The sequence below is a fragment of the Bos mutus genome, chromosome 7 (assembly GCF_027580195.1).
Source record: "Bos mutus isolate GX-2022 chromosome 7, NWIPB_WYAK_1.1, whole genome shotgun sequence".
Lineage (NCBI taxonomy): Eukaryota > Metazoa > Chordata > Mammalia > Artiodactyla > Bovidae > Bos > Bos mutus.
Window position 1 is genome coordinate 6,235,785 of NC_091623.1, and position 19,419 is coordinate 6,255,203.

A 19,419-nucleotide genomic window follows, 5' to 3' on the forward strand; every position below is an offset into this window, starting at 1 on the left:
GAAAACCTCTGCTGCTGCTAAGTCACGTCAGTCGTGTCCGACTCTGTGCGACCCATAGACGACAGCACACCAGGCTCCTCCATCCCTGGGATTCTCCAGGCAAGAACACTGGAGTGAGTTGCCATTTCCTTCTCCAATGCATGAAACTGAAAATTGAAAGTGAAGTCACTCAGTTGTGTCCGACTCTTAGCGATCCCATGGACTGCAGCCTACCAGGCTCCTCCATCCATGGGTTTCCAGGCAAGAGTACTGGAGTGGGTCACCAGTGCCTTCTCCAGAAAACCTCTGGAGAAGGTTAAAAATACATTACATTAAAAATACATTTCCTTTCCACATCACGATTCATCCAATTTTGAGAGCAGGACGAGACCTTACGGATTATCTAGCTACAGTAGAACCTGCCTAACTTTTGTCCCGTTTCTCTGAGAATTAACTCCCTCCAAATAATAGAGTGGACCTCTCAGTTATGTTTCTAACAAATGACTCTCCCCTACCTGTTCACAGGCATGGATTCCTGAAACAAGGTGAGAGAATCTGATTAGACCTGAACTTCCTGAACCTCCCAAAGGTTCCCTTTACCCAAACATGCTAATTAGCCTCTGGAATAAACTAGAAGCTAAAGAAGCCATTTTTTATCATGGGCATACCAACTCAGGGAAAAGAGTCTACAGTATTGAAGGGAAAAAAGAAAACGGATAATTTAAAAAAAGAACATATATAGAGTGAGAGATGGGAAAAGATGAAAAAAAAAAATAACCTCTTCAGATCCTACCACTTTTCTACTTCCAGGTATTAATGTTTCAGAAAATAAACACTACTTTCTTCTCTTGATTTCCATGCCAACTCGTGATTCATCATGGTCACTTCTTTCACCTTAATTTATAGTTTCTGTTTCTAACAACTAAATGATCCCTCACTAAAATAGTAGATCAGTGCTCTCTTCCATTGACATTTTACAGATCAGAGAGAGGCCCAGAAAGGCAATGCTCCTGCTTACTCTCACACACATAATTAGCAGAACCAAATTCAGCTCTTTTGTTTGCAACTCAAGTCTTTCTACAAGACAGATTTCCATTTAATTCCCTTAAATGCTGAAATAAAAAGTATGCCAACCTCAAATACCATATTTCATAAAAACCTCAGGTCCATCAATTGTATGACACATCAAACATTACAAATATGACACACTGCTAAGATACCAGTGATAGTAATAGACATACCTATTTCATATATATTAACATGTGAAATAAAAAGCTCACTTGAGAAGTTGTGAAAACAGTAAAATAAGGGATTAGGGGCAAGTTTAAATGTACTAGTTGTGGCCTCTGTTTGGGAAGAACTAGACGTAAAATTTCAAGTAGCAAAATAAAAATTGTGAAATTCCTGTTTTGAAACCCACTTATGTTGCCAACAGCAGAGAATCTTCAAGTCAAGAATGTTTCAAAGATGGACAGAAAAGGCACTTTTGAATTCTCTCTTGATTTTTAAATCCCCAATTTGGTTGATGTAAGAGTCATAATGCTGTGCTATGCACTGAAATAGGGGAAATCAAGGTGGGAAGAGAATATGAGGAAAGAGAGAGAAAAAGTAGAAACCCCAGTCTAGCCCTCACGCATTACTCTTTAATTAATAATATTTATGATGTCCCCACTCTGGCTCAGGCACCATTTTAACACTGGTCCTATAGCACAGAGCAAGAGATGACATGTCAGTCAGCACCAATATTGTAGGAGAGGAAAGAGATGATAAATAACAAAATAAAATCAAAATGTCATGGAAAAATATTAAGTAGTATATGCACTCAAGAAAAATAAAGCATAGTAAGGAGAAATATCAATAACCTCAGATATGCAGATGACACCACCCTTATGGCAGAAAGTGAAGAGGAACTCAAAAGCCTCTTGATGAAAGTCAAAGTGGAGAGTGAAAAAGTTGGCTTAAAACTCAACATTCAGAAAACAAAGATCATGATATCTGGTCCCATCACTTCATGGGAAATAGATGGGGAGACAGTGCAAATAGTGTCAGACCTTATTTTTTTGGGATCCAAAATCACTGCAGATGGTGACTGCAGCCATGAAATTAAAAGATGCTTACTCCTTGGAAGAAAAGTTATAACAACCTAGATAGCATATTGAAAAGCAGAGACATTACTTTGCAAACAAAGGTCTGTCTAGTCAAGGCTATGGTTTTTCCAGTGGTCATGTATGGATGTGAGAGTTGGACTGTGAAGAAAGCTGAGCGCCGAAGAATTGATGCTTTTGAACTGTGGTGTTGAAGAAGACTCTTGAGAGTCCCTTAGACTGCAAGGAGATCCAACCAGTCCATCCTAAAGGAGATCAGCCCTGGGATTTCTTTGGAAGGACTGATGCTAAAGCTGAAACTCCAGTACTTTGGCCACCTCATGCGAAGAGTTGACTCATTGGGAAAGACTCTGATGCTGGGAGGGATTAGGGGCAGGAGGAGAAGGGGACGACAGAGGATGAGATGGCTGGATGGCATCACCGCCTTGATGGACATGAGTCTGAGTGAACTCCGGGAGTTGGTGAGGGACAGGGAGGCCTGGCGTGCTGCGATTCATGGGGTCACAAAGAGTCGGACACGACTGAGCAACTGAACTGAACTAAACTGAAGGAATCACTCCCTGAAAAAACATACACTTTAGAAGTAAGTTTCACATGCATGATATACTTATCAAATCCTTTCAGATGCAGGTAACAAAATGCCAATGTGAATTGTTTGGACACTTAGTATACCAGAATTCAGAGATACTATCCCAAAGGTTCCCTTTACCCCAAAGGTTCCCTTTACCCTTGAACTTTGATCTACCAGCCAAAACTCAGCAAAAGTCAATTCAAAAGTCCAGTACTTGGCAAAGAACAGCTGCTGAGGTTGTCAACCCAGCAAGCAGGAATCAGTTGCACAGAAACTCGACACCTAATTTCCATGGGTACCCAGGACCAGTCACTAGCCTTTCTTGCTCTATAACTGAATCTTCAAATATTCTGTAAGGCAAGGTTTTGCATATGCATCTATGCATTCACAGTCTCAAATTCAGTGTTCCTCTGTGTCCTTCATGTCACATAGTGCTTTCCTTACTAAGACCATCTCTTCCTAATTGGTTATCCAAAAGGTTCTCTTCATTACCACTCAGAGTAACTTATGCAATTCTTAGGACAGCACGCTGAAGACAAGTCATACCTCTGTCACCGTTTAGCAAAGATTAGTTTGCTAAACATAAGGTTTAGCAAAGATTATTTAATTATCAATTATGGAGAAAACAAAATTCAAAACTTCTCAGAGACTGAAATTTCTTTCCAGAAGCACTGAAAATAGTTTTTACTTAAAAACCACACTAACATTTATTAATTTGCAAAACCTCAAGCAACAAGGACAATGAAATAGCGTTCATGTTGCCCTAATTTTCCATTCTCCAGAGAAAATTACTCTTAGAAGTCTCATGTGGATTCTTGTACAGTGATAAGGTGCATTGTTTAACACATATATAAATGGACATGGGATTTTTTTGTATTTACAGTCCTCTGTAATTCACTTGTTCACTCAAACATTAATTGTAGATATCTTTTTCAGTAAGTAAATATGTATGTCTTCTGGCTACATAGAACTTAATCATATGGGGATACTGTAATACATTAAACTACTGCCATATTGATGAGAGTTTGAGTTCTTTCCAATTTTCACATATATAAAAATGCTACAAAGAACATTTATTTGCTTGGTTGATGTATGCCTGAAACTTGAACTTCTAGGTCAAAGGAAATGTACATTTTAAGTTTATCAAGATAGTCAAATGTCTGTAAAAATGACTGTACTAATGTGGATACCATTGTCATTATAACAGACAGCCTATTGCCCCATAACTGCACCCACACTGGTTATTATCAATCATTTTCATATTTAATTATCTGATCACTGAAAAACAATTATATTATTACAATGTTTCCCCAAAAATCATGGTATTCCTCACAATAATTATTCCATTTAAATTAAAAAAAAACAAAAACATTTTGCCCTTACAAATAACAGATGTTGATGGTAGAAGATTAAGAAAATAAAGACTTACAGGATAAAATATCAAGGGACTTCTGGGGCAGCTAAGATGGAAAGCTGACAAAGGTTCTCTCTCCTACTGATTTACAACTAAATATTCTGAACAGAATGCAAAATATACTACTTGAGGACTCTGAAAAATAAAAAATAGCAGGTGGATTGAGGACTAAAATCAAAATACAAATAATTGTCTTCAAAGTGGGGGGCACCAGTCACAAGGAACCTCCTAAGAGGAGAGAAAGCTAAAAGTGTGAGGAAAATAAATCTTTCTGATCAGAGGTGCAAGGAAAAGAGAACCTTGGGATCCAGGAAATATGGAAGAAATCTCAGAGGAGACAGTTGAAGAAAGAGATTCCTCTAACTGTGTATATGAAGTCACATAAGGTCTGGACTTGCCTCTAAGCTGTGCACGCACAGAACAGACCCAAAGAAAAGAGCAAAGGTTTCAAGAGGTGAACTACCATTAAAAACCTTTGCGCCAATCCAAGACTAACCCCAAGAGGCATATGTGCCAGACTGATCCAAAAAGCACAGCAAGGGCTTAAAATCCAAACTGACCTTGGAAACACCACCACCAGAAAAGAGCTCAGAACTTGTGATTTGGATGTAACTAGGTTTGATTGCCTGCTTGCACGACAACAAAAATAACACTCTGAGAATTTAATAGGACCCGGAGTCTATCAGCACAATATTCAAAACCTCCAGGATACAATCCAAAATTATTCAACATACAAACAACCAAAATTATCTGACCAATACTCAAGAGAATTAACAGCCAACAGAAAACAAGCCTGAGGTGAGCAGATGTTGGAATTATCATAGACTTTAAGGTAGCTATTATAACAATCTTCCATGAGACAAAGGTAAACACTACTGAGATTAAGGGAAAGGTAAAAGTTCTCAGAAGCAAAATTAAAACTATAAAAAAAAATGGACTTCCCTGATTGTCCAGTGGCTAAGATTGCTGCCAGTGCAGGGGGTCCAGGTTCAATCTCTGATCAGGGAACTAGATTCCACATGCTATAGTGAAGATTCTGTGTGCCGCAACTAAGACCCAGGGCAGCCAAATTAATTAAATAACTCTTCAAAAACAAATGCAAATTTTAAAACTGAAAAACACAATAATTTAAATTTTTTAAATTAACTGCATGGCTCAATAGTAGAATGGAGGTGAAAGAGGAAACAGCTAGGGAAATTAAAGATAGAGCAATAAAACGTAGGCAAACTATAGGACAACACTAAAAGATTTCATATATTATTTCACATATTATTAAAGTCCCAGAAAGAAAGGAAAAAGAAATGGGTGCAGAAAAATATCATCAAGAATCCTGTCATCCATAATCAGTTTTAATATTTGATATAGACTCTTCTAGACTTTTTTCCATTTATATAAACATACACATATATACACATACACACACACACACACACACACACACTACATATTAGATTACCTGCTGCTGATAAAATGTTTTTTCCTTTGTTAATAAATTATGAATATTTTTATATTTCAATGCTTGTATGTACATCTGCATAATAACTTTTATTAATTGGTTAATAGTTCAGTTGGGCTTCCCAGGTGACTCAGTAGTAAAAAATCCACCTGCCAAGCAGGAGATGAGGGTTCGATCCCTGGATGGGGAAGATCTTCTGGAGAAGAAAATGGCAACCCACTCCAGTATCCTTGCTTGGAGAATCTCATGGACAGAGGAGCCTGGTGGGCTACAGTTCATGGGATCACAAACAGTTGGACATGACTTAGCAACTAAAAAACAAAAACAGTTCATTAAATAATGAAGCCATAATTGTGTTATTCAGTAAGCTACCACTATTTATTTCCCCCTCTTTTTTAAGTATTATAAAAATTCTACACTTATCCTTAATGCTAAATCATTGCCACATCTTTATTATTTCATTTATATTCCTAAAAATAAAATAACTGCATAAGAGGATATTAATCAACCAACATTCAGTCAACTAATATTTATTGAGCATTTAGTATAAAGTAGGCACTTTCTCTGAACACTTGCCAAATCTAAATATAATCAACAACAGTCAATTCTGAATGACAAAGTTGAAAAATATGCATATCTTTGGCTTCAATGGCACAAGAAAATTTTCTCTCAAGGGGACACTGATGGTGCAAGACCAAATATCCAAAAAATTCTTTAAGAGTCAAGAATGAAACCACTAAATTAAAAATACAGGGAACACACTGATTCACTTTCTTGCATATTCTTTACTTAATTAATATGAAGTGTTTTTTAGCATCTTCAAAATTGGCTCATGTCAGAGCTACCCATTTTGTCTCAATCAAAATTGGCTGCAATTATTTAACCAATTCTGCCAAACAACCAAGTGAGTGAGAGTCACTCAGTTGTGTCTGACTTTTTGTGACCCTGTGGACTGTAGCCCACCAGGCTCCTCTGTCCATGGGAGTCTCTAGGCAAGAATTCTGGAGTGGGTTGCCATTTCCTTTTCCAAGGAAACAACCAAATTCTACTAATTTTAAGATTGCTTTCTAAAGGTTCTATAAAAGGGCAAGGAAATCATGTAACTCAAATTGGGACTTGAACCCGCTCGGCTGGGATTCAACCAGTCCAACACCGGTCTTCCACCTGAAATTACATACCTGGTTTCAGGACTTAGTGAAGCTCAGGTTCTTGATGTCTCATTGCAGAAAGAATTCATTGACAGACAAAGTGATAGGTAAGAAGTGGATTTATTGGGGGAAATAGACTCCACAGAGCATGGGCCATGTTGTAAGGAGACAGCAACCTTGAAATATGGTGTGTTAGCTTTTATGGGCTGGGTAATTTCATAGGCTAATGAGTGAGAGGATTATTCTAACTATTTGGGGGAAGGGACAGAGATCTCCAGGAATTGGGCCACTGCCCACTTTTTGATCTTTGATGGTCAGCCTTGTAACTGCCTCAGTGCCTCTGGGTGTGTCATTTTATGCTGATGTGTTACAATGAGGATGTACTGAGGTTCAAGATCAATGAACCTCAACTTGTCCACCATTTTGGATCCGTTTGGTTCTAATCAGTTTATGTCCTGTCCTTGGGTTATGTTATTCTTTCATAGGCTGCAACTTGCTCTGTGGCCCGTGGGATCTTCCCTGACCAGGGAAGAATGTGTCCCCTGCATTGGCAGGCACTGTAGCCTGATGTTACTCTTTCATAGGCTGTGCTCTGCCCCTCTTGTTTCATTAGTTAGTTAGATCAGTCTCTCAGTCGTGTCTGACTCTGCGACCCCATGAACTGCAGCACGCCAAGCCTCCCTGTCCATCACCAACTCCTGGAGTTCACTCAAACCCATGTCCATCAAGGCGGTGATGCCATCCAGCCATCTCATCCTCTGTTGTCCCCTTCTCCTCCTGCCCCCAATCCCTCCCAGCATCAGAGTCTTTCCCAATGAGTCAACTCTTCACACGAGGTGGCCAAAGTACTGGAGTTTCAGCTTCAGCATCATTCCTTCCAATGAACACCTAGGACTGATCTCCTTTAGGATGGACTGGTTGGATCTCCTTGCAGTCTAAGGGACTCTCAAGAGTCTTCTTCAACACCACAGTTCAAAAGCATCAGTTCTTTGGTGCTCAGCTTTCTTCACAGTCCAATTCTTACATCCATACATGACCACTGGAAAAACCATAGCCTTGACTAGACGGACATTTGTTGGCAAAGTAATATCTCTGCTTTTCAATATGTTATCTAGGTTGGTCATAACTTTCCTTCCAAGGAGTAAGTGTCTTTTAATTTCATGGCTGCAGTCACCATCTGCAGTGATTTTGGAGCCATTATTACTACCTAAAAGCTGATTCCCAATAAAGTAATCCATTCTTCTGTATTATTTTAAGAACTAATCTTTATGAAGATAAAATGTAATGTTAGTGGGAGAAGAGCATAAAACATATTATTAAGGTGTGATATTATTATCTTTTGGATGGGACACAAGTCCTCAGTCATGTCTGACTCTGCAACCCCATGGACTACAGGCCGCCAGGCTCCTCTGTCCATGGGATTCTCCAGGCAAGAATACTGGAATGGGTTACCATTTCCTCCTCCAGGGGATCTTCCCAACCCAGGGATTGGACTCAAGTCTCTTGCATCTCCTTCACTGGCAGGTGGGTTCTTTACCACTAGCGCCACCTGGAAAACTAGATGGGATCGGAATGCACAATTATTTTGGTGTCACTTCTTCCTTTGTGACCTCACTTTATCTTGGATATACCACTAGTACACGACATACTCAACAATTATCAGATGATATTCTTTGAAGTCTGTCTCTCGTAGTGTACACTGAACCCTATGAGGGCAGGAAATAAATCCTATTCATTTTTATATTCCCACCAGTTAACTCAGAAAATGCTAGGTATGTGTATGCTGATTTTTTTAAACATATTTTGGTCTCCTTTCTCTCTGCAAATCTAGAAGATATTCCACTTAAAAATAAAGTTAACTAAAACAATGTATGGTTGCCAGATAAAATACAGAACACCCAGTTATATTTGGATTCAGAAAACTTTTTTTTTTAGGAACATGTTATGTCCCAAATACCGCATGTTTATCTGAAATTCAAATTTAACTGGACGTCTCATATTTTTATTCACTAAATCTGGCAACTGAAATAACTGGAGATTTCCTAGAATATCACTCAGACCAGAGTAAAACTTTCTCCCTGATCTAGAAAGTAAGGGTTCCAAAAATCTCCATAATTGGACTGCAGGACTTTTCATCTAACATGGGGCAACATAAGCCACCTTATCAGGGATGCTATATTGCTTAACAGTTTGGACAATGTCACTTTAGAGTCTTTGCCTTTTTTCACATTATCCCTGTGTCCCTGTGCTTCAATTTCTGGAGTCCTTTTTGCTGGAAGAATTAGAAAAGTTTTGGATTTTATCAACTCATCTGAACCAGTGAATCTTGCAGCTTTGAATGGTCCATCTCTCCATGGCCGATTCCCTACCTTGCTCTGGGACAAGACCCTGGTGGGTCCCCCCAGGGGAGATCCTTTGTACAAGACGCATATGTATATCACAGAAGCCACATTAGTGCACAGCCAGGCTCCATCTCAGAAGGTATTTTGTAAGCACAGATTTATTCTCCCGCAGACAATTCTTTCTCGGTTACCTTCCCCAAATCCCCAGCTGCTGCCAAGGTTAATGCAGGCCCTGACTCTGGCTGTTGATTCTTATTAATTAAGCCAATAAATGATCTTCTATCATAAAGTGTCTGTTTTTAATATAACCTATTTGATGAGGCTGTATTAATTTAGAAGAAATATGCACTGGCATTCTGGCACGCACTTTTCCTAATTATCTTACAGCCCTTGTTCAGCAGTGAAATTAGTCTCTGGTTATCACAGTTAATGGATGCCCACAGCTCTGAGCTAAGTGATCTCCACCAGTCACCTGATCTTTTCTTGCATAAATATGATGGCACTATCTATGCCGTCCCTAGTGAATGCATAATTTGAACGTGGGTGTGAATGTTTTAACAAAATCTTCTGCTTCAGGGCAACAAGATGGCACTCTATTCTGGTATATTTCTTTAAGTGGATGGATAACATTGGGAAAACAAGGCTGTGAGAGGAAAAGTTACACAATAACAGGGGCAAGGTCTGAAGATACATGGCACACTTGAAACTGGACCAAGCAGTTAAAGGTCAGAAGACAGATTCTCTATCAGAAGCAGAAAAGGGCATAAAATTCACCATGTCTTCACTGACAGTGTTCTTGAGCTCTACAATGCCTCTCCTGCATTTTCTACCTTTCTCTTAGAAACTCGGTGAAGGGCTTCCCTGGTGGCCCAGTAGTTAAGAATCCACCTGCCAATGCAAGGAACATGGGTTCCATCCCTGGTTCAGGAAGATCCCACATGTCTCAGAGCCACTAAGTCCATGCAGCACAACTACTGAGGCTTCACAAGGGAAGCCACTGCAGCAGGAAGCCCACACATCACAGCTAGAGAGCAGCCCTCCGTCAGTGCAACCAGAGAAAGCCTGCAGAGCAACTGAAGACCCAGCACAGCCAAAACAAAGGAACTCCATGGAGTGCTTAGTCAAATTATTAACCTTTCCTCTACATTCCCATTCCCTACATTCATTCATTCACTCATTCATTCAATAAGTATCTACAAGACACCAAACACTGTCAAAGGCACTGGAAGTAAACCTGATGATAAAACAGAAATAGTCCTTCTCTCATAGAACTTCAGTCTAGTCAATGAGACAGACAATCCAACAAGTTAATTAAAACCACTAATTACAAATTGTTAAAATGCTAGAAGACTCTTTTTTTTAATTAATTTATTTTAATTGGAAGCTAACTACTTTATAATATTGTAGTGGGTTTTGCCACACATTAACATAAATCAGCCATGGGTTTACATGTGTTGTTCCCCATCCTGAACCCCCTTCCCACCTCCCTCCCCATCCCATCCCTCAGGGTCATCCGAGTACACCAGCCCTGAGCACCCTGTCTCATGCCTGGAACCTAGACTGGTGATCTGTTTCACATATGGTAATATACATGTTTCAGTGCTATTCTCTCAAGTCATCCCACCCTCGCCTTCTAGGAGAAGACTCTTGAGAGTCCCTTGGACTGCAAGGAGATCCAACCAGTCCATCCTAAAGGAAATCAGTCCTGAATATTCATTGGAAGAACTGATGCTGAAGCTGAAACTCCAATACTTTGGCCACCTGATGCAAAGAACTGACTCATTGGAAAAGACCCTGACACTGGGAAAGATAAAAGGTGGGAGGAGAAGGGGACGACCAAGAATGAGATGGTTGGATGGCATCACCGACTTGATGGACATGAGTTTGAGTAAACTCTGGGAGTTGGTGATGGACAGGAAGGTCTGGCATGCCATAGTCCATGGGGTTGCAAAGAGTCGGACACGACTGAGCGACTGAACTGAACTGAAAATGCTAGGAATAAAAAAAAATTAATTTAAAAAAAATTTAACAGGGTTCTCTGATAGAAAGGGCTTCCTTTGTGGCTCAGCTGGTAAAGAATCTGTCTGCAATGCGGGAGACCTGGGTTCGATCCCTGGGTTGGGAAGATCCCTGGAGAAGGGAAAGGCTACCCACTTCAGTATCCTGGCCTGGAGAATTCCATGGACTATATAGTCCACGGGGCTGCAAAGAGCTGGACACAACTGAACGACTTTCACTTTACTTCTGATGGAAAATGACCAGGAAGAACCAACTTTTGAAAAGGTTCTCCGGGAAGGGCTGTCTGAGGAGGTGATTAGACCCAAATGACCACAAGGAATCATCCCTTCTAAGCACTGAGATAGAACAATCCAGCAGAGGAACAGCAAATACAAAGGCCCTCGGGCATGAATAGGCATGGTATGTTCCAGAAGCCAAAGGTAGGCTATAGTAACTGAAAAAGAAGAGAGAGGCTAAGAATATGACCCTCTAATAAGCCCTCTGCCTTTGGAATCTGGGGTGGAAATGGCTGTCTCCTTCCCTTTCTCTCACTAGACAATAAAAACTTAAGGGCAGAAATGATACATTACTTATTATTCATTACCCACAACTTCAAGTGTGATACCTCATATAACATATAATAGATCGCCAAGAAATGTAGTTAAATTTATGTATATTTATTTAAATGTACTACAAATTCCAATTCTATCTGTGAAAAGAGAAAGCTACTTAGTTGTTGACAATTTTGCTAATTATAATAGTTAATATTTTTTAAATAGTTAATATTTTATTGAGCTATTATCATTTACCAGGCACTCTTCTAAGGTCATTATACATATTCATTTCTTTAAGGCTTACAAAGACCCCATAAGTAATATTATGTTTGTTCTCATTCTAAACATGAGAATCTGAACAGCAAACAGGTCAATAATAAACTAAAATTGAGAATATAATAATTGTTCAAGCCAGGATATGAATCTAGGCAGTCAGCTTTTACAGTATGTCCTTAATCATGATGTTAATGCTCCTAAGCAGGCTAAATGTGTCTTGGAAAACTAATTAAGCCATTGAGATTCTTCAGTATTTAACACTCTGGGATTTAAGTCAGATGTACAACATGACACAGAAGGAATATGTGCTGTGCTGTGCTAAGCCGCTTCAGTTGTGTCTGACTCTTTGCAATACTATGCGCTGTAGCCCACCAGGCTCCTCTGCCCATGGGATTCTCCAGCCAAGAATACTTGAGTGGGTAGCCATTTCCTCCTCCAGGAGATCTTCTGAACCCAGGGATTGAACCCACATCTCTTGACATCTCTTGCACTGGCCTATGGGTTCTTTACCACTACCACCCCCTGGGAAGCCTCAAATGGAATATACTTTCCCTGAACATGTATTTGAATATATCTGAAATATACCTTTAATAAATTTCCATCTCTGCTTCCTTGGTTATAAGAAAGGATTATCTAGTCTTCCTTCAAAAGGTTTGAGTGTTGCTATAGAAACTGCTTTTCCTTAATTTGTAAGGTGCCTGTCTCAGCTGGTAAGACACTCAGCTATGAAAACAGTAGATCACCACAGTTATACTCACAATGCCAACACCAAGGGGTGGCTTAGGGAAATCTTTAATTTTTCCCAATATTCTCCATCTTTTTCTCTCCCTCTTCCCCTTAACCAATTCAAATACAGAATCTAAATAAAATTAGTGTGCTTGCTATGGAAACATAATTTTAAGACAAATCTCTAACTCCCTCTTCTTCCAACAACCTGCTTACTTCCCCTAAAATGATCTTAAATAAAGCTCTGGCATATCCACTGGTCATGGAAGATGAGGTAGAGCTATCTCTCAGAAGACTCCTGTTCCCTGGTTATCACCTTCCCTTAGGACGCTTTCCTAACACACAGGCTAAGGCAAATGGAAAATACACTAAGGGTGTTCACAAGAGCAGGAATGTAAAGTCCTCTGGAAATAAATGAGAAGGATGTACTGAAGTTTTGGCAAAGTGATTCACCTGTCCTGAGAAACCCACATCTTACTTCATCCTCTTATCCACAGTATCAAGTACAGTTTCTAGTACCAATTAAGTGCATAATAAATGCTACATAGATGTAAGACATCTCTGGTCCTTTGGGGACTAGTGTATGAGGGAAAGATACTGACAATGCATAAGGCTCCTTCCCTGATGACTCTAGTCACAGCCATCTCTAAGTCCTTGTGCACGGATTGTCAGACCTGCCCAATCAACATCCAAGATTATCTTTGTAATTATTTTGAAATGCTTCTATTTTGTAATCAAGCATGTTAACTATGCACTGACATATTTTATTTATTTTTATTTAGGTTTATGTACTCTCTCTCTAAGTGGACATTAAGACACATGTGGAGCCATTTCCCTTAATAACACAGTGCTGAGCACATTATAGAGGTTCAATAATATTCAGTCAGCAGCTGATAAATGCAGAAAGATGGAGAGCTTCCTGAGGGGTCTTACCTTGTTCTTCCAATAAATATTTTGTCACACAAGCTGGGAAATTCCCACAGAAATTTTTCATTCACTTTTCACACAAGGAATCTTGAAAAGGAAGGAGAGAGAGAAGAAGAAGCTAGAAGAAAGAAAGAAAGAAATTGGAAGCAACTTTCATATAGGAAGAAGGAATTTTAATGGGACTGAAAGAATACGAGTTTGGAGTAAGATAATCTGAGATTTAATAACATAAGACCTTGGGCAATAGATTGAACTATCTCTCTGTCTGAAACATGAATATTAATACCTTTTCCAGAAAATACAAATAATAATGAGAATTTAAAAGAGGCAGAATTCTGAGTTGCAAGTGGGAGGAACACATCTAGCAAAAGCTACAGCCTAGGTTGTATGGGTGTTCATAGAACCCAAGGGCTTAGGGAAGGGGGAGGGTACAGCGACCACAGTGTCTTCTAAAGCTTGACAAGTGCTGTAATACAAAAACTACAGAATAAACATTTAAGTTTAGACAGTCATCTATAATGATTTTCCATGCAGGGAAGTGAGAAAGAGAAAAAAAAACATAGACCACATGTAGAGAGCTCAACTCTCTCAGCTCCACCGTAACCTGAAGTTACAAATGTTCTTATATGCATCTTCATGTAGCATTAGGCTAGTTACCTAAGGAAGCCATTGTGTCCTTTTCCAATCCACCGTTTCCTATGTTAGGAATTTTCTCTTTTTAAATTCACTTTTACTGGGGTATGGTTGATTTACATTGTTGTGTTCATTTCTGCTGTACAGTATAGAGAATTTTCTCATGATACAGGCTAGCCATGGGCAAGGCAACCTTGAGACAAGGAAGACTGAGTGGGCCTGAGAGCATCTCCTCTGGTTTCTCACTGCTGGGCCTCCTCAATGCTATCCTTAGACCCTGTTATGTGGCCCTCTCCACAACATAGCAGTTTGCTTTTTCAAAGCCAGTAAGAGAATCTGTCTCATCCTTTGAAACTTTTCAGAAAGATCAAGATCACTTCTCCATTTGTCTCTGCTCCCATACTACCTGCTTAACTTAGTTGTTGTTCAGTCACTAAGTTGTGTCCAACTCTTTGAGACTCCATAGACTGCAGCACAAAGGCTTTCCTGTGCTTCACCATCTCCCAGACTTTGCTTAAATTCATGTCCATTGAGTTAGTGATGCTATTCAACCATCTCATCCTCTGTCATCCCTTTCTCCTCTTACCCTCAATCTTTCCCAGTATCAGGGTCTTTTCCCTGCATAAGTACACGAGCTTGAATAAGTACATGAGCCTTAAATCCAAACTGTGCCACAAAATATCTGATTGGTTCAGATACTTATCTGTGACCAGATGAGGCAAAGTTTTCTCCATTCCACCCCTCACCACAGAAGACTATCACACAAAACACAGGCCAGCTTTTGAACTGGTGACTTGGGATCAGGTGTTCATCTCGAGTCCAATTTCTTGTGCTCAGATGGTAAAGTAATGGAGACTTATGTTAAAGAAACCACCTTGGAAATGGATTGTGGCAGGCTTGGATTAATGGGTACACTTCTCCAACCAAAGGATAATTTCAGGTACAGAACTAGTGTTTTCCTTAGATAGTGGGGTTTTGCATTCATTATTTCTTTTTAACTTTAAAGTCACAAAATTCTGCCATATGTATGGAGAAGGTATTCTAACCTTCATTTTAAAATAAGAAAACTTAGGTCTGACAATATGAAGCCATTTAGCCAAAGGAACCCAAAAGACAGCTGGTGTGAAAGCCTGGACCATACTCTGTGACTCTAGATTATTTTTTGATCCTTTCACTTGATTACATGATCACTGTGGTCCTCCATTGCTTTATATTTTCATTATTCTTTAAAACAAACAAACTCTTGTTTTCATCATCTCGAAAGCAACTATGACCAGAGGAGATAAAGATGTCAATAAAGGAAGAGAGAGTGTTGCTGCCTTAAGACTAATAGAAGGGGGGACAATCTTAGATCATGCTCCAGGACAATCTTAGATCACCCTCCAACTAGGATCAGTTGGTAGCAGATGTTTGTAACTCTGTGTCAAGAACTCTAAAAATCGTGTCTGGTTTCTCCTGGGTGAAGGGAAAGCTTCCTGATAGGTTAATAATGTTTGGGGGGAGGAGACTATTTTGTGATTGCTTAGTGATATCTGCGTGGACTCTGGAAATAACAGGGGAGAAAGAAAGAGGTTATTTACCATGCCAGGCTGGAAGTGTCAACATCATTCATTTGAGATTATGGCACAAAATTTATTATTCTGGTGCTTTTAGTAAAATGAAGGGAAATAATTCTTGAGAGTTGATCTTTGTAAGGGCATAACATTTATTCAGGGCTTCCTATACATTCAAATTAAATTTAAAATGGATCATGTGAAGAGAAATTAAATATAAAATTTAGGGATCACAATATTTGACAAACTATGGCTGGATTTGGTTCAAAGTAACAAATGAGCAATGATGATGTTGATGATGATAGTAACAAAGATGAGAACAATAAGTCATAGTGTCTAAATATTAGTATAAACATTCTCTACAGAGAAGAAAGCTGATGAAGGAGAATTTATCTGAAAAATTTATACACAGACCTTCCAAAATATAAAGCATCTTTCAAACTTGTGAAAAAATAATATTCTGCAGCTGGTTTTCATCTCTAGAAGAGTGCTGAAGAACTATAGGAAAATTAGAACATCATTCAATTTCATTTTTAATTGAAAAAAATTCAACTAAGACACATAACTGTCCTTGCACAGAAATAACACTGCAGATGCAAAATTTTCTAGATTCTAAATTTATTTCATGATTTCTAATTTGAGATGGTGTTTGTTGTTATTGTTGTTTTTTTCTTACTTTGAGGTTGTTTTTCACTATAAAGCATCATCCTAGAATATCTCCTATTGGAGAGAAAATTAAGAGTCCATTTCAGATGATTAGCTTGAGAGTCATAGAAAACACGGGAAGTATAACCAGTGATTCAGAAGCCTTCACTGCACGCAGATCAGCGTGAGGTTAGGAATAAGACAGGGTAAGATAGTCTGGGAAGCTAGGCAGCAGTATTCTGAGTGTTCTGCGACAGAAAACAAACCCGAAGGCCATATCCCAAGGGCAACCGACCTATGAGAGAACAAAAAACAAAACAAAAACAAATCAAATAGCACTGAATTTTATTGTCAGATAAATTGCAATCTTGTGGAAAAGCTATTTACCTCAAATAACAAAAACATAGAAAAATAAACCGACAATAAATCAAACTTGTTCATCTGGAAGAACTCCATGGGGACCAACGAAAGATAACTAATATCCTAAGTAAAAGTCAATTTATATATACAAATTAAAATATATATAGTATATATTTTTGTACACTTTGGGTTTTATATAGGATGCTATATGTTATAGAGAGAATATATACTTCTTAGTGTATATACACACACATATATATACACACTAAGAAAAATTCTAAAATGTGTGTATGTATATATAAGTATTATAAGAAGGCTTTATGTAAAATAGAAGCAAAATTAAGCACAGTACTCATATGTCTTATTAAAACAATGTAGGACATCTAAAACTGGGCTTGCCATTTCTCAGGCAAGAAAAGAAATTTAGCCAATTTAAGATTGAAAAGAAAAATGGGCACTTTACATACATATCAGGTGGAAAGTCAAATAGAAATAAGGTGACCGAATCTAGGAATTTCAAATGGAGCTCACTGGAAAAAGAGAAGCCAGATAAAAACAGACTTGAAGCACATACATGATTACAAGCATGCAATGATGGAGCCTCTCTCCTAGTTAGGTCTGCCTCTGCACCGGGGGTGGGAAGGGTGGTCTGCACAGCACAGTACACTTCAGACAGGCTGGAGGCACATGTTCTTCTGGATGCCTCTGCTTCAGGTCTCTTGCATAGATCATAAGTCAGAGCGTCCCCCTCTGTCTGGATCTCTCTGAACAGACACTCTATTCAGATCCCTAATCCATTGCTTCTTATTCATTCAACCACCCAAGACTCCATGTTTAATCTCTGTAAATTCAAGGCACAATATACTTCTCTTTGCCTCCGAATTGTTCTGGTCTATGGACACTATCCTTCGTTATTGAGTTATTATGCCAACCTGGTCCCTCCAGCCATTGGTTATACCTCTGTAATTCACTTCCAGTCCCTCTGGCTCACAATCAATGAAATGCTACATGATACAGTAGAAGAAAGTTTCAGAGTCAGATGGACCTTGGTCCATGCTTGTTCCTCCACAAACTGCTCTGTGAGTCTTAGCAAGTTGCTTCACCTCTCTGCATTTCAGGTTCACACTAGTAGAATTACTGTCTAGATTTACAGTAATTTTTAAAACACAATTCACTGGCATATCACATACAAAGTTATACTAATTATCATTATCTGAATTCCAGAGCTGACATTTCATTCCATTCTACTATTGTGTCATTTCTGATCTTCTGTGGAATTATGCAAAAAAAAAAATCTCCCTTACTCTTCACTAATTCATTCATTCAACAGTTATTTTACTGGATGTCTACTAGGATATCAGCCTCTATGGTAGGCGCTGGAAATGCAGCAAGGAGCAACAAAGAGATACAGATACAATGCCTGCCCTCATGAATCTTTTAGTGGAATAAAAAGTATATTTGTAAATGTCAAATTAATAATTTTATGTGCTCTTAATTGTTATGTAATAAGTGCATGAAAAAAAAAGTACTGTGGCACCTAACCTACTGTAGGAAAGGGATTGTTGTTCAGTTGCTTAGTTGTGTCCGACTCTTTGTGGCCTATGGACTGCAGCATGCCAGGCTTTCCTGTCCTTCATTACCTCCTGGAGTTTACTCAAATCCATGCCCACTGAGTCAATGACATCATTATCTTGTCCTCTGTGGTCCCCTTCTCCTCCTGCCTTCAATCTTTCCCAGCATCAGGGTCTTTTCCAGTGAGGAAAGGAGTAGATCAGAGAAATTCCTAAGAAAAGCTGCTTCAAACTGAGATTTAAACTATGAGTCAGATGATTTATTCAAGCACAGACAGCAGAAGCCACATCAAGTGGATAAATACATGAGAAAGCCCGAAGGAGGAAAGGTTTGGCACATCTGAGGACCAGGAGACAGTGTGACTGCAGAAGTCGCGTGCTCAGGGGAGAGAAGATTGCAGTTAAACGTAAATAGCAAACCGATCCAATATGGACCACAGAAAGAGTGCAGCAAGAAACTGTTCCCAAGTCTCTTAATTACTCAATGAGCCAAAGAACAAGGGGGGACCGAATCTCTGAGACAACATGGTAGTAGCAGGTTTCTTGCACAGGATTGAGCTGTAGGTGGTGAATGTTGCAGCAATGTTGGGGAAACACTTGTGCCCTAAAGAATTCTTGCCTTGTAAATAGATCTCAAGCTATTTTAGGGACACCTTAAGGTAGCAACTGACAACTACACACATGATTCTCAGTCACCACATATCGGTCAACCTGATAATATTCCAGCCATAAAATATTTCCCTCCTCTGTGCTGCCACAGAAATGTGTCCCTGAACCTCTTTTAACAGTTCACAGGTTTGACTGTGAAGGGTATGTCTCCATGTAAACTGGATCAGTGTTATCTCCAATGCCTAGAACAGTGGGACACAAACAAAAATAATTGTTTGTTGTTTAGTCACTGAGTCATGTCCGACTCTTTCATGACCCATGGACTGTAGCCCACCAGGCTCCTCTATCCATGGAATTGTCCAGGCAAGAATACTGGAGTTGGTTGCCATTTCATTCTTCAGGGAATCTTCCTGACCCAGGGATCAAACCCAGGTCTCCTAATTGGGAGGCAGATTCTTTACCACTGAGCTATTAGGGGAGCCCTGGGACACAAATTACATGCTCAATAAAAACTGTATTCAGATTTTTTCTTTCATATTTGGAATATCCTTC